This window comes from Pinus tabuliformis, chromosome 5_1 (assembly GCF_031772625.1).
Source record: "Pinus tabuliformis cultivar Carrire ecotype Pingquan chromosome 5_1, CPIR1, whole genome shotgun sequence".
NCBI lineage: Eukaryota > Viridiplantae > Streptophyta > Pinopsida > Pinales > Pinaceae > Pinus > Pinus tabuliformis.
Window position 1 is genome coordinate 689,088,671 of NC_142305.1, and position 16,835 is coordinate 689,105,505.

A 16,835-nucleotide genomic window follows, 5' to 3' on the forward strand; every position below is an offset into this window, starting at 1 on the left:
ACAAAACCTTCTCTTGATTGTAGAAGAGTATAATTCGCTGAAAATATTGCCAGGGGAGACAGTACAACAATTTTCTACCAGATTTAACCAAGTCTATTTTTCGATGCCAGCTAATATAAGACCTCCTCCTGGATTTGCTCTCTTGCACTACCCGAATGCCTTTGATTCGGAAATGGAGTTTTAGCTAAGAGAAAGGAACCTTGCAACACTTGAAGAGATGCAAAACAATGCAGTATATGTAGAGGCTAATCTGCTGATCAGAAGGGAAAAGCTGAAGGAAGAAGAGATGAAGAAAAAAGATCCATAGGAGTCGGAATCTTTAGAGGTAAAGCTCGACATTTTGGTAAGTGCAGTGGAAGAGATGATACAGAAGATCACCACAAGGAATGAGTATAATGTTCAAGACCATGGCTCACTGATTGAAAAGGAACAAGTTGCTGATCCAAAACATTTCTTTCTTATCCCAGTTGTCATAGATCTGATAATGATTGTTTTATAGATCATCTTGGACAAGAGAGATCTATTGATATGACATGTATGCTTGATGATGTCTTTTATACTGATGATTTGCATCAATTTGATCAGTATGATGATGATTATGTTCACCAAACAGAAGCTAGTCTTGTAGACGAAACAACAGCTAGTTTGTGGAAGGAGGAAGTTCACCTCCAACAGCTCGAATACAGTGATCAGCCGATACATATCAGTTATGGTAGTGAGGAGGATAGTGCATCAAACTTTGAAGTAAGTGAAGGGTCTTTTCCTTTTTGTTTAACTTCATTTCAATTCATCAGAGACAACATTCATGCAATTAGAAATCAACTGTCGACAAGTCTTGATCTGGACTGTCTTAAGGATAATGAAATTCTTGTTCAAGACTTCTTATATCCAGATTTCCAGCCCCCGAATGCCATTAATTTTCAAGTTGCAAATGAAGACTTGGAAGTTGGCACATATGATCAAATGATGCAAGATGATTCTGTACCATTCTGTTTTAAATCATTTCAGTTTTTGAAGGAAAATTTGCGTAGTACATTTTGCATAGTACATCTTCAGTAAAGGATGAGAAACTTGTAGAAAATCATGTAATCTCATTAGAACCAATAGAAAATGGGTTGCAACAGTCTTTTCAAGTTTTTCATGATCCAATAGCTGATGTTTTGGATGAGGTCTGCAGTCAATGTCCTTCTCCATTAGCCAACTATGAGCTTGAGATGTGTATTGATACGAATTTGATCTGGCAGTCGGTTTCTTTGTCATTATCAGCAGGAGTCTCATGACAAAGCTCAAATGAAAGTTTGCATTCATGGTACAAGGAGAAGAAAAGTAATCCATTGGATGAGCTAAGTCCCAGTGTGCATGAATTTCAAGATCCTTATGTAGTGTTTTTGGAGGCGGATAGAGAATCCATATTATTCAACGGATCTATTTACAAGATTTCATGGGAGTTGCCTTTCAGTAGTTCTCTCTTGTTGTTCATAAGCAAGCACTTGGGGAGAATTCAAATAGCAGCCATAATAATTACTTGGTTGCATTGGTTGTTTCATTTCACTTGATCAGGTGATGAATGGAACAACTAGAGTAGGTTTTATTGAATAAGCTCCATTTTGAGCATATCTTCTAGTTTGTCAGTCATGTTTTAGTCTTGAGTTGGTTTCAAGTCAGTTTGGGTCTTTGAGTCATCAATATTTAGTCATCTAATTTCAGCTTGAGTTTTTGATTCCATGGCCAATGGATAAGGCACTGGTCTGCTCTCCCAAAGATATGTGGTTCTTGGCACCACCAAGGAGCTACCATCCCCATTGGAGCCAATGTTAGTGTCGGTATCTTCATCCCTCCATCAGTGATCAAATTTCTCTTTTTGCATTCATATTAGGTGTCTTATTCGATCAGCTGCACTCCATTAGGTCATGGATCATCTGATGGTAGTGGTTATTTGTCAATTTCCCTCATACCATTCATCTTCTGGCCTATTTTCACATGTACAAGTCATTTGCTATCATTTTTATTTCATTCCATTTGCAAAAATCATTTTAGGGTTTTTAGGTCTCACTAGGTCTAGGGTTTGCCACCATGGTCTTCAAAAACTCAATAAGAGGCCAACAAGCACATGAGGATGTATAATAAGTTCATAAAATCACAAATTCTACTGATGATTTTCTCCATAAAGGGTTTTTACCTCAAAACTCTCTTTTGAAGTGAAAACAGGGTTTTTCCATTTCATGTACAAATTTAATGTAATTTTATTGTTTTCATATGTAATAAAGCATCATCTGCAGCCCTGGGTCACCTTGCCAAACTCCAGCACTCCAGCTACTGCAAAGAGATAAGAAAATCCAAGCATTAGTCCATCAAATGACAAAACAGAGAGCCAAACTGCAAAAACATGGTTTTTAAAAGCAAAGTGAAAAGAAACTTTAGAAAGTGGGTTTTCTAAATGAAAAATTAAAGTCATTTGTATATAAAGGGATCATTTGTGTTATAAAACTTCATTTGTGCTAAAGGTGAGAGAGAACAAGAAGAAAATCGCGTTTGAGGAGAGAAAGGACAAAATTTGCAGCAAAGTTCAAGTTTTTTCTTGGCGCGGCGCACCTGGGCACTGGCGCGACACACCTGCTAGGTGCTACGCACCAAGCGTAGGAATTGCAAAGGATTTTCAACGGGTGCGACGCACCTGCCAAGCATTGCACACCTGTCAACCGAGCTCAAAAAATCTTTCCATCAATTTTCCAAGCCTTCAAATGTGCAAAGAACCTCTCAAAGAGTAAGTTCACCCTGTCATATAAGTCTAGCAAGGATTTTCTTCATTCATCATAGTGATTTGAATGGTGAAAAATCAAACCCTAGTTGCTTCAAAGTTGTCTTTCAAAACTGTCTAGGGTTTTGTCATTCTTGTTGTTTTTACTCCCTTGTATGATTTTCCCACATCCCATCCCCCTGCAATAAATTTCCCTAATTCCTTTCCCCTTTCCCTCTCCCATTGACACTCACCTTACCCATTATCACCAAACCCTAAACCCTATACATATTTCCTACTATTCCCCAAACCCTAATTCCCTTTTCCTAAACCCTATCATTCCCTAAAAACCCTACTGTTATCATAAAAACCCTCCTTTGCACTTATACTCCCAGTCAACTCTTTTATCCCCAAAAGAGAAACAATAATCACCCTATATTTACGAAAATCTCTTCATACTCATCATCCTACACTCTACATTTGCAAATATGGAAACATATTCAGCTTATGAAAGGGATGAAGAAACTGTGAGTGATTCTTCCCAAGAGGTTCATGTCACCATTCAGCTGAGTGTACCATCATTAAAAGGGTTTTCATCATCATGTCAGGTTCCAATGGGTCATTTTACACCTCGTTCATGCTTCAGTTGTGCCTAGGTAAGGTTCATTTCCCTCTCCTAAGGTTTTGAAGGTAATTTATCTTGGATGGTCAAATCATCAGCAAAACTTATATCCTGATGTTCATCCACCTTCCCTTATCCTTAATGTACCTTACTAAACACTTCCCATCACTGATATCCCTCAAATTCCTCATTTTCGCACCAACCCTAGTTTCTTGCTACAATTTGACAATTTTCTAGGCTAGGCCTATGTTTTTCCCTTTTGGATCCCTTCCCCTCACTCAATATTTGAAATTACACTTTCCCTTGCTTCCTAAGATCCCTCCCTACTTCCCAAAATTTTCTCAAAAATTTAGAAGCCCCTTATCCCTTTCATTTCGCTTCATTTCAACAAATCCCTTGTTCCACACATCGAGATAGGTTTTACTCAAATGATGTTTCTGATCAAGAAAAAATGGATTTGGAAAACGTGAGAGAGGTTTTTGTCCATAATAGGCCAAGGAAGAAAACCCTCCATTTTTTACACAGGTATCATGGTTTTATAGAAATGTCAAAAATACAGTTGCCTCAGGAGAATTGATGCACCTCTAAATTGACCTTGGAAAAATGAAGATTTCTCCTATCTTGGTTGGCCAAATGACTTGCTTGATGAGTAAAATGATAACTATACTCAAATATATTTCCAATGAACTATCATGAGCTCAATTTGGAGTTGATGAAGACCTTCAAAAGTTGACTGCAACAAGACTCTGCCTTTAGGCAGCCTCATTTTGCACATTTTGACCAGTCTTGGGAGATTTGACTTTTGACAGGGTAAATGAACACCATATTAAAAAATTCAAGTTGTTTTGGAAATTAGAATCAATAAGATTTCCAACAAGCTATAATGTACCCAATTTTCACACCAGGAATGCCTCCAAAACTTGATATGAAAATGGAGCTACGCACATAATCAGTGGCGCTATGCATATAAATTTTTAACACAAGCTTTTCCAACAGGGGCGTAGCGCCACCTGGCGCCCGCTTTTGATAGGGACCTACATTTGAAGAAAACTTGGGAATTTTTGGATTCCTTATGAAAATTTATGCATCTTCATAAATTACTAGGAAATTATGACAAGTTTTGGACCTCTAAAAGGGCCAAAAACACCTCAAAAGTGCCCTCTTTGCCACTTTTTGGCCACACAAGAAGCAGTCTTGGGAGATTGAAATTTTGGAGGGGAAAATGGACTCAAAATCAAAAAATTCAAGTTGTTACAAAAAGTAGACTCACAGGGCTTTCCAACGAGCTATCCTGCACCTAATTTGGACCTCGCGAAGCCTTCCAAAATCAGCTTGGAAAAATCACTACGCACAGGAAAAGTGGCGCTATGCATAGGATGAAAAAGTGCCAATTTTGCTCAAAAACTCTGTTTTTCGCCTAGTTTTCTTCTAGTTTTAATTTTTCTCTCTTATGGTAAAATTCATGATGTGACATGATATAAATTTATGTACTATGATGTAAAAATGATAAAAATTGACTTGATAAGGTAGATACATCAGTTGTAGGTGGTTTAAAGTTGAATGAATCAGTTTCCTAGGTTTAAGAGGCAAGCTGTTCCACTGCCTATTTTTGTGTTCCTAATTTAGATATGGTTGAAACTACCCCTCTTATCATGGATTCGACCGTTGATGGATAGCTCAGGTGGTTTGGAGGTCTATATTATGTGTTTTTTCTGTCATTTGTAAAGGTTGGACTCTTGTGAATGCTTTGAGCATTATTGTACATCCATTTTATAGTTTGGCAAGGAAATAGACCAGGGTTTGCAACATTTTGTGGGATTCTTGTGGCAAGGTGATTTAGTATTGTTTTTCCTTCTATTATTCAGGTTATCATGTGTTTATGTATGCCATTAGCTCTCCCTTTTTAGCTTAACTAAATGACTCAAGGATAAAAGGTGGAAATCACTGTTGTTGCAGTGCTCTACCTTAGGGTTTGTTTAGTTTTACATGTTTTCTATTGTTTGAAGAGGATTCATGACATTACCATGCCCTCTCCAACTCCTCACCAGTCTTAAGACTCTCCATTTCACTTAATTCAAGGTAATAAGGCATGCTTACCTCGCCCCACAGAAACCTCTGCAAAGCTGAGCTCATTCCCCATACCCAAAACTGCCTTTCACATTTCATCCAACAAACCACCATAAAACTCAATCAAAATTCTATGAGCATATACCTAGCCTAAAATTAGTCTTTACATCAGTCATCTTAAGCCTCATTTGCTATATTTTCCTAAGATTGACAAGGAGAGAGCCCTCTCCTAACTTGGTAGGGCTAGCTACCAAGTTAAGCGTGGTTTAATGTTACTCTAGACCTGCCTTTCTCAGCCTGAGGTAGATTTAGGCCATAACACTAATAACAATAAGGGGTTAAACTAGTAGTATAGGGACCTAATATTTCCCTCTCCTTCAAAAGGTGTTGTCCTCAATGCTTGAGTAGTTCTTGATGCTTCTATATAAAATTATTGTCCTCCCATGTGGAATCTTCAAAGAGTAAGTTCTTCTACTTGATGAGATACTCTGAAATTGATCGATTTCGTAGCTGTTGGGTTCTTGTTTCTGTGACTGATCCAGACTCCGATATGATTTTTCCTTCCTGTTGAGCACACATGGGCAACAACATAATTTGAAAGATAAAACATGAGAGTATATTTTTATTAACAAATGATATACATTTATAGTACATGGTTTGACTGTTGGGTTCCACATCCCAAGATCTCTTGGAATCATTTTGTCTATTCGGCTTCCACACTAACAAATTGAGGATTAGGTGTCCAACATTCCCCCCCTTAATCCAAAGGGTTATGTATGAGTCCAAGAAGAGAGCTGTAATACAAAATGTGTAAAAATGCATGGAAACACTAGGCTGAATGTGCTCTCTGAAATGTTGGTATAAAGGGTGGTGGGTTAAGGATGACCACCAACACTAGAACGCTTAGTGCAGTTCCCGGAACTCTTCCAAAACTGGTAAGAAGCTGAAGTCTTCTTCTAGAGGAAGTGCTCCTATTGTTTTTAAGAGGTAAACCTTCAACCATGAAAGGGAGGTCTCACCCCGCATAAAAGGGAGAACTTTAACCTGAAAAGGGAAGTCTCAATATGTGATGGTTTAAGGATGACCAACAACTCTGAATGCTTAATGCAATTCCTATAACTCTTCCAAAACTGGCAAGAAGCTGAATTATTCTGCTAGAGGAAGTGTCCTCAATTTCGTTCCTGAAATACTTCTGAAACTTGCAAGAAGCTGGAGTCTTCTGCTAGAGGAAGTGTCCTAGATTACCGACTGAAGGCATGTTCAGGGTCATCTTTGTTTCTGGCTACAAATATGAAACTAGTGTGGCAGGTTGTGGCTTAGGCTCGCTTGATGTGACTTTGAAGCTTGTAGATGACCATCATTTCCCCCCTGTCAGATACAAGGTGAGATGATGGAGAAGACTCAACTGCAAGACTATTCAATACTCTAGAACAAGTTCTGACATGTGACTGGAATATCTTCTTGGCTGTTGATGCCCATTGCCAAGAAGTGTCCATCCAAGATGAATCTTTGTTCTTGCAGGAGGTTTTTTTCTGAAGCATTTGTTAGAAGAATGACTGGTTTTATGACAGTGCTTACACGGATGAAGATCAAAACAGTGATCTTTCAGATGGCCAACTCGGTCACAGTGTTGGCATTTCACAATTTTTTGTTGTTGTTGTTGTGGAAGAGGGGCAGAATATGGAATAGTTGGATGTGAATTGTCACGAAGGAATCCAACACTCTGAAACTGAATGGGCTTTGAGTAGTTTGGAATATGAAGGGACAATTCGTTCTCATATCCAAGATTAGTTCTGTGCTTGTTGTGGAAAAGTTGTTCCCAAGGTCTGATGATGGGCTTGGGAAGTGCAGACTGAGTTTCTGCATCTGCATGTACAACTGCTCCTTTATTGGGCACTGGATCTGAATGAACTTCAATAATATTGTATTGCTGTTTATGGGAGTCTGTTTCATTGTTCTGAATAGAAACAGGTTCAGAATGACTCCTCTGTTTTAATTCTTCTTGTTGTAGTTGAGATTTGAGCTGAAAAAAATCAATTTTCTCTTGTGCATTTTGGAGATAGACCTGAATGTCTGTGAGAGAAACTTTGATGACTTTTAATGTATCATGATTAGTAGACAATATGAGAGTTTTGAGGAACTCTAATACTTCATTGATTCTGGCCATTTTTTCTTCAATTTCAGATTTACACCTTAAAAACTGATTACAACTACTACTCAATGCAGAAAAGTAATACCCTCTAGCAATATCCTTTATAAATGTGCAGCAAATGATCAGTGTGAAACCGTCAAGCACCAATTACAATCCATTACATAAAAATGAAAGTGTACTCATGACCAGCACTATGTTCTGACAATACAACCGACTAAAATTTTCTCCACAAAAGATTACTTTTATTTGTCAAAACAATCACAGCCTTTATACAACCCACCAAACTCTTATGCAACAGTCAAATCAAGGAATTAATGCATATATATGTAGACAAAAACTATAGTGAGTTTTAAATAAAATGCCACAACTGGGGCAACAAAAACTGCAAACTCGCTTGGATCCTTCAAATACTCCTTCACTTTCAAAGCAGAAATGATGGCTATCAAAACTTCAACAACTATAGCATCATGTCATGGATAGGATTTTAATGCTCATATATAAATGTTTTGACTAGGGTATGAATAAATATTCTCTGATCTAGCCACTTTCTTCAAAGAAAACAATAGTCCACTGTAAGAAACTCAACCGGAATAACTAAGAGAAAACCACAAAGAGTCCCAAGTTTGTATGGTTTGGTCCACTATAGAATTTTAACAAACAGTTTGTGTATCAAATGCTGTAGGTGCATTCCTTGTTGTTGGCTCATGTAAATACATAATATGCTGGGACAAATACTTCAATGTGGAAGAACTTCAAAATATTAATTTAATATCAACTTTAGACCCGAAAAGCATAAACAATACTAATAACAAGTGTAGCAACCACAAAATTCTGAATACCAAATGATCTTCTACCAAACACAGAGCACACACCTTCCAGTACCACAATCCAACAGAAATTGTTTATGTGCATTCGATGGTAGCCAACACCGTATTTTTTTTCAAAACATTCAATTTTCATAATATATTGACCTGCAATGTATATTATTTTCTGTGCAAAGGCATACAAAACTCGACTTTAACATACCATTCAGGCATATGCATAGTCCAATGCACAAATCAAACTTTTCAATGCTTCAAACGTTCTATATATAATGCAATTTTTTTTTACAACTTCAATAGAGTTTGCATATATCAGCCTTTTAGGAATATGTTTTCGTGACAACACACCCAATTTTCACACACAATTTCTAATGTACATCAGTCAACATATAATGATACTCCTAAATGAGTTTCCAGCATACCATTATTCAATGAAGAGATAGCATAACCTATCTATTTTTTTTTATTTTTTTTTCAGCAGCCACTTCAATAGTTGTGCTAATGATACACTTTACAATCACATCGAAATCAACAGTTTCTACCTCACCGTCAGACTCAAGGGATATCGTGTTCCAAGAAAGCAGCAAACGTTGCATTCCACTTGTTCCAAGAAAGCAGAAAGCCATGTTGTGCCAAACCCACGAAGGAGACTTCCAAGCCAGTGGAAAATTACATAAACCCACGTGTCAGACTGCCAACCGAAAAATTACATAAAGCCCTTTTTAACAAAGCATGCAATCAATCAACAAATCTAACACGGTGCAAGAGATAGAGACCTTGAATTGAAATCCATGGCGGATGCGGGCATGGACAGCCTAATCGATTTCAATGCCACCAGACCAAAAAATATACACCCTAATTCTCCTAACGTGAAACGAATATGCATGGCCTGCCACGAGCAAGAACTACCAGTGTTGAAATCAACACAGGGTTTGAATTTACAAACACTAAGACAACAAACAGGGGCAGCATTCCAATGGACCATCAAGTGATATATATAGGCGGTATGTATTACAAAACATGCAACTGAAGGACCAAACGCCCATTTCAATCACTAATCAAACATGCAATGGATCTGAGCAGAGGGATTAGAACCTTAAGTCTGTGCAAATGGTCCATTCATAAGGAAATATCGCAACTTTGAGGGACAAGCCAGATAAATTCAAAATTCCATGCCTGGAACAGATGAATAAAAATCTTGATTTTATCCGGACAGTCAATGTCGATATGGAAGGCCCAACCCAGAGTTGATTTGTTGACTTTCACATTCCACCCAGTTACGATTGAGCCAACAATCGATTTTCATCTTAGCATTGAGGCCAGCAATGATACATACCTTAGGACTGCATGTGTTTTCTGCAACATCAACCATATGAAGCCGATGATCTCCACCATTCAATTGTGGGCTCACCCTCTTCTTCTTTATGGGCCTGCTATCAATGTCTAGCTTGTGATAGTGTACACGCATGGAATATACCATGGAGCAGAGGAGTAGTGCTCTGATTATATGCAGGTGATTATGAGTAAAAACGGTCAGAGAAGAGCAGAGGAGTAGCACTCTGATTATATGCGGGTGATTATGAGTAAAAACGGTCAGAGAAGAGCAGAGGAGCAACGCTGCTTGAGCATAGGGAGAGTAACACTTATTTATGCAATAATGGAAAAAATTTGATGCATTTCAATGTTCCAGCCACAACAATGGTGCCAAGCACAGTCACAACGAACAACTCATTATTCAACGAACAACCACCATTATCATTAATACAGAATTTAATTATTCAAACTGACAGATAGGCCTGGGGGTAGTGTAATACCAGACTTCCGTTGTCAAACCTCACGCTGCACTGAAACGCTGGCAGCACTGTAGGAACGCTGGCAATGGAACGCTGACAACACTGTAGGAGCAGGTATTCGATGGGAATACCAAGCGTTACCCATATTATCACGTAGAGAAGAATGAGAGGAATATGGTAGAGAGTTTTTGCATGGCTGAATAGAAGCATTTTTGCATGGCAGAATATACAGAGCACATGACTCACAAGCGCTCAAGGCAACCTAAATGATAGGTCAGTATTCGCAGGAAAATAATGACTCATTATAATGACTCAAAATGGAGCAGGACCAATAATCGCCTGCTTTGATACCATGTTAAACACATATGGGCAGCGACATAATCTGAAAGATAAAACATGAGAATACATTTTTATTAACTAATGATATACATTTATAGTACATGGTTTGACTGTTGGGTTCCACATCCCAAGGTCTCTTGGACTCCTTTTGTCAATTCGGCTTCCACACTACCCCATTGAGGATTAGGTGTCCAACACTTCTTAGTCAATTTCTGGAAATATTGTTTGAATTGGGATCTTCTGCAACTTTTGAATGAGTGGCCACACTTCTTCATCCTTCTTCCATTCATCCCTTGCTTCATTTATCCAATCTGGTTGGATAATAGAAATAGCACAAAACAATGCTTCCACATCCTCATCCTTTCTTGAGAGTGCATCTGCAACAACATTTTTCTTCCCTTTTTTGTAGATGATTTCAAAGTCATACCCCAACATTTTTGTGACCCATTTTTTCTGTTCTTCTAAAGATAATCTTTGTTTTAAAAAGTATTTAAGACTATCATGATCCATTTTTACCTTGAAGTGTCTTCCCGTTAGGTAAGGTTGCCGTTTCTTAAGTGCATGTAGTATTGCCAACATTTCCTTCTAATAAATATCTTGCTTGAGATGTAGCCGTAAAAATACCCAATCGCCTACATCAAAACTTCTTTCACTACGATGTTGATCTGCCGTTGTTTCATTTGATTCTGCACCAAAGTGGCGTTATCCTTTAAAAGTTGGAGAACTTGTTGTTGGTGCTCGATGTGATCTTTCACTGCTTGAATCTTTTTCTTCTTGATATGTCCTTCTATCTTGAGAGTTTGAGGAGTGATAATTTCTTGCAATGCATTACAATATATGGTTTGGATTCATTTCTTGATGCTCGATGTGATCTTTCACTTCTTGAACATTTTTCTTCTTGATATGTTCTTCTATCTTGATAGTTTGAGGAGTGATAATTCCGGCCAATGCATTACAAGATATGGTCAAATTCATTTCTTCTTTCTTGATGTGATCTTTCACTTCTTGAACCTTTTTCTTCTTGATATGTCCTTCTATCTTGCAAGTTTGAGGCGTGGTAATTCTTGTCAATGCCTTACAAAATATGGTTGGATTCATTTCTTCTTTCTCTGGGGTTGGTTCTTGGTGTATATCCTCTTCTTTTGATGTTTCTTCATCCTTTTCTTCCTCCTCTTCATAATATATGTAAAATAATTTCTTCTCAGCACACTTATGACCTTTAGTGTATTTGCTATCACAATTGTAACAAAGCCCTTTTTCTCTTTTTTCTTCCAATTGTTGTCGTGTAAACCTTGTAGGTTGTGGAAGGCTAGGAGAAAAAACACTTCCATAATTATAGTCATGAGTGGTGGGATTCCTTGTTTCCATAATTTCACTTTCAATTTTTCTTGCCAACCTGAATGCCTTCTCTAATGAATCAGGTTCCCAAAGACGAACCTCATGTTGAATATTATCCTTTAAAGTCCCTATGAAGACATCAATCCTTTGCTTCTCTAGAATATCATTTATCCTTATATTCAATTTTTGAAAGTCCTCAATGTGCTTGTTCAAGATTTATCAATTGGCTAAAGAAGGTGTTACTCTTTGTATCCTCATAATGTGCTATCATTTCTTCCATGAAAATTGACCAAGTGACAAGTGCTTTACAAGAACAAAGCCCTTTATACCATAAAAATTGATTTGGTTCTAAATATAAAGATGCAATATGTACCTTTTGTAACATTTGAACTTCATGTAGATCAAAATATTGCTCCATCTGTAGTATCCAATTTACGGATCCTTGCCATCAAACTTCCTCATATAGCATTTTCTTGATTTTAGGAGCTTGATCTTGAAACAAATGTAAATCGGTAATTTCAGATCTCCATGTTTTGAAATTGCATCCTGCAATAGCCCTTTGAGTCCTCTTTCAAACCCCACAAGTTTGATCGGAATTTGATTCTCCAAGAAAGAGTTATGCCCAATCTCCTAAGATGACCTGATTATATAATGTTTCAGTAGAGCGAACTTGTACGACGTTCCATGTTTCACTTTTTCGACCTTCGGATCTAAAAAATATACACAGAAAACTACAATCTATCCTATTTCTGTAAATTTTTACAAAATTTCAATTTGTTGCTCAAAGAGAAAGTTATGACGATTTTCCCAAGGTCACCTGTTTAGAATGTAATTCGAGAGTTTATAAAAACCCTAACTTCCTCAGATTATATCTATGAAAATATACTGAGAAAAGATCTAAGATTCGGACCCGAGCTTCACCAAGATTTCAGCTCAAATGGATTTTCATTTCAGAGTCTGAACCTTCGTAGAAAACAAATTATATCAAACATTCCACGATGACCTGTTTGAGATGAAATTTTGGAGCTTGCAAAAACCCTAACTTCCTCAGATCATATCTCCGAAAATAGAGTGAGACAAGATCTAAATTTCAGACTTTAGGTTCAGAACTATTTCTTCTCAAATGGATTTTTGTTTTAGGTTATGAAACTTCATAGTGAAAAAGTTATAGAGAAAATTCCACAATGACCTGTTTGGAGCAACAAAACCCTAGAATCCAAAGCTCTGATACAAAATGTTATGAAACCAGTTCACAAAATGACAGAAAAGATAGATAAACGCCTTAGAAATAAGATTTTTCGAGGGGGCAACCTCCTTTACATTACACAAATGAAAAATTCTTGGATGATACAAATGACAAGACCTCCTTTCTAGATATAGGAGTCTAAGGGGTCATAATATAATCAGAGCTGACATAACAATAATAATGTAAGGGCACAATAATTACAATAGTGGGCTTCTATGGGGCACAATAATAACAATATGGGGACTACATGGGAACAATAATATAATAAGGGGGTTTTATTAATAAAAATAAGGGTTTACACTAGTAGTGTAGGGACCTAATACACTGCTTAACTAACCTTCCACTAGTTCCTGTAAAAGTTGGAACTAGTTTAACTGAAAACAACCTGAGATAACTAACCTTAATTGCTACAAATTAGAAATCACACATGAAAAAATGAATTATATTCTTCCAACTTGAATTTAGTGAGTAAACTGGGTGACACAAGCCATGTCACACAAGTTAACGTTATCCAAGTTGTCTGCTGATGTGAAAATTCGAATTTTCTCAATTTAATCAAGGAAAAATAAAATTGAGAATTTCTTGCTGGAATTTTCAACATTACTGAGTTGAAATGTAGTGTGGAAAATGGATGATTATGGTGGGTGTAAAGCCTGGCTTGGTATTTATGGTATGCATTAATGCCTCTAGGGATTTTATGGTACGTTTATTTTAAACCTTGGTATGGAAAATTATTATATGGAATGCACACTTTGCATTGGAGGTTGATAACATAAATGTGAGCTGTATATGGAAATACATTGCATTAGGGAAATATAACAGTGATGTTGTGGTCTTTTTTGCATTCAAAAATAGAAATTGATCCCTAACAATGCATCCACCATTTTATATCTATATTGCATCTACATAATGCATTTGGAACATGGATAGGAAGTCATGCTTTTATAATTGTATGAATGCATGTGAACTATGAATGAAAATGATGCTTTTATAATCTTTATGCATTTATTTAATGCACATGAAATTGAACATGAATAGGCATGCTTTTATAATCTTTATGCATGTGAAATGTGCATAAAATGACATGATCTTCTAATTATGTGAATTTACTTAATGAATTCAATATATGTGAAAAATAATCGTGCACTTATAAATGTGGAAATTTGTATTATGTTTTGGGAGTAAATACAACAAGACTCACAGTATTTTAGATTATTAACCTATGTTATTGCATTGGCAATAACAAGATTGGTTTTATGGTAGAAGAAACAAGTATAATGTTACCCATGGTTTTACAACAAGAAGAATAATTGGAAAACAATATCATGGTTGTGAAAATGTATTCCCATAGTTTTGCATTCAGATTAAATGAATTAAAAGTATGGTTTTGCGTATAATAGTTAAGGAATTGTAAGTGTTAAATACTTATGTTTATGCATGTGAATTGTTTCCTCATTTCATGGAGGAACTCAACGCAATGGGGAACATTGCTTCCTAAGGGGGGAGGAATGATCCAGGTGGATATTGGTGGCCACCCTCCTATTCAACTTGGACCCCCACCATTGTTTCTTTCATTTTTTTCAGTTTCCTTCATTTTAGCACAATTTACTATTTTTGGCATATTTTCGGGTCCTGAACTTCCAGAGCCGTTTTGAGGCTCTAAACGATGTTTTTTTGGAAAATTACCACTTGAAAATATGACTTTTCAATATGATATTTGTTGTTAGAAATTGTATTCCTCAGATACATCTTTCTAGCGAGGTATTGTGTGCATTGAACGAAGATCGTATGTCAAAGTTACGACCCTGGGAAGTTGATGTACTAATTTACCCCAATAGAACCCATAGTTTGCCGTTTCATCTCCTAGGGTTAGGTTTTTGGATTTTTGGGATTTTCCATTGTTTTTCAATAATAAATAGGCCCCCAAGCCTCATTATAACATAGTTCAGAGGCATGTAGCCACCACATCTCTTCTCAGAGATGAGCTACCATCGCTCGAGCTAGTCTTATTTCCATTATGTTTGTAAGCATATTTCAGTGTGTGATATGAATGAAATGAAGTATTATTTTTGTTGCATCTCTATATTTATGGTTATATCTGTAATTTTTTCCTTCCTATTTAAATTTGGATCAGTGTCATATCTTAAGGATGAGAAAGACAAAGTTAAGAGATTTTTCAGTGGATTACCATTAACATTTAGTGTCCAGATTGATATGGTGAGACTTGGTCACTTGAAGAAGTCATTAGAAAATTGAAGCATTGTTATGAGAAATAAAAGCAATAGACAAAGTCACAAAAAGGTTGGAAAGGAAAGGCAAGGCTAAAGGTAAATGGCAACGAAAGAGAACAAGACCTCAGGATGCATGTGAGAAAGAAAATATTGCACCTTATAAGAAGTTTAATGGACCTTAGCTTGGAGAAAAAAAAATAAAGGTGATGGTAAGGGATAGTAGTAGTGTTGGACATGTGGTAAGGAGCATCTCAAGAGAGATTGTCTGTAGAATCAAGGTGGTAGGCCTCAGATTTACAGTGCACAGGATGCACAGAAAGTTGGGGATGTTAGGCAGAGCGTTCCACGGATTTATGCAACACTGGATAATAGGAAGGTGGATCACTAGGAATCAATTATCGAGATGGAAGGTCAGATTTGTGATCAAGTTATTTCTATTTTGATCAAACCTGGATGTAATTATAGTTATGTAAGCCCTATCCCAGTGGATAAGTGTGGTCTGACTAAAGAAGTGCATGTAGAATCTTCCTTAGTGCAGTTGGCTACAGGTACAAAGAAGAGAGTTCATCATTGGGTAAGAGCTTTTTCATTTAAGTAGAATGGTATGCCTACCTCAACACATTTGAATGTACAACCAGAAGTGCCCGGAGCTCGCATCCCAGCTCGAAGCTCGCCTCACGTAGTTTCGCAACCTTTTCCTCTCTCCCTGTCACATGCATACAAAAGAGAACGATCATGCATCATGGTAGACTTGGAGGTTTATGGATTTTATGTTGTCTCATCATGAGTGATTGTAGATACAGGTACATGAACAAGCATGATGCCATGAAAAATGGGATGAAAAAGGAGATTACATGAAAAGGGATGTGTTCGTGAACGGACGAATGGACGAAACATATTAAGAGACAGTTTCATGAATGAATGAAACATGCGAAGAGACAATTTTGCGAACCGAAGAAACTTGTGAAGAGATAGTTTCATGAATGGACGAAACATGCAAAGAGACAATTTCACGAATGAATGAATCACGAAACATGCAAGGACATATTTTCACAAACGGACAAACATGTCAAGCATGCCAAATTACAAACAAAGGAGCAATGTGCACATGCAACATCAAGAGAAACCAATGACCATCGAGGACTCTGCACACTTTTCCATGTGGAGGGGAAGCTATGATACACCAAGAGTACATCCATCACTCAACAAGAATGCAGATCGACATGCACGCCAACATCAACATGAAAATACCAGCTCTTTCATGTCGAGTCGTGTCATTGGTCGTGTTGACCACATCACTACTGTGGGCCATACTGATGTTAACCAATGTAATGTAACGTGGAAGTCCAAGAGACCCACTTGTAATCTTAAGAGTCATGTAATCTGAAACATATAGAAGTCAAGCAGTCATGAGGAAAGTCGAACAGTCACAAGGGCCAATTCCACCCTTGGCTATAAATACCCCCTCATTTTTACATGCAAAGGACTT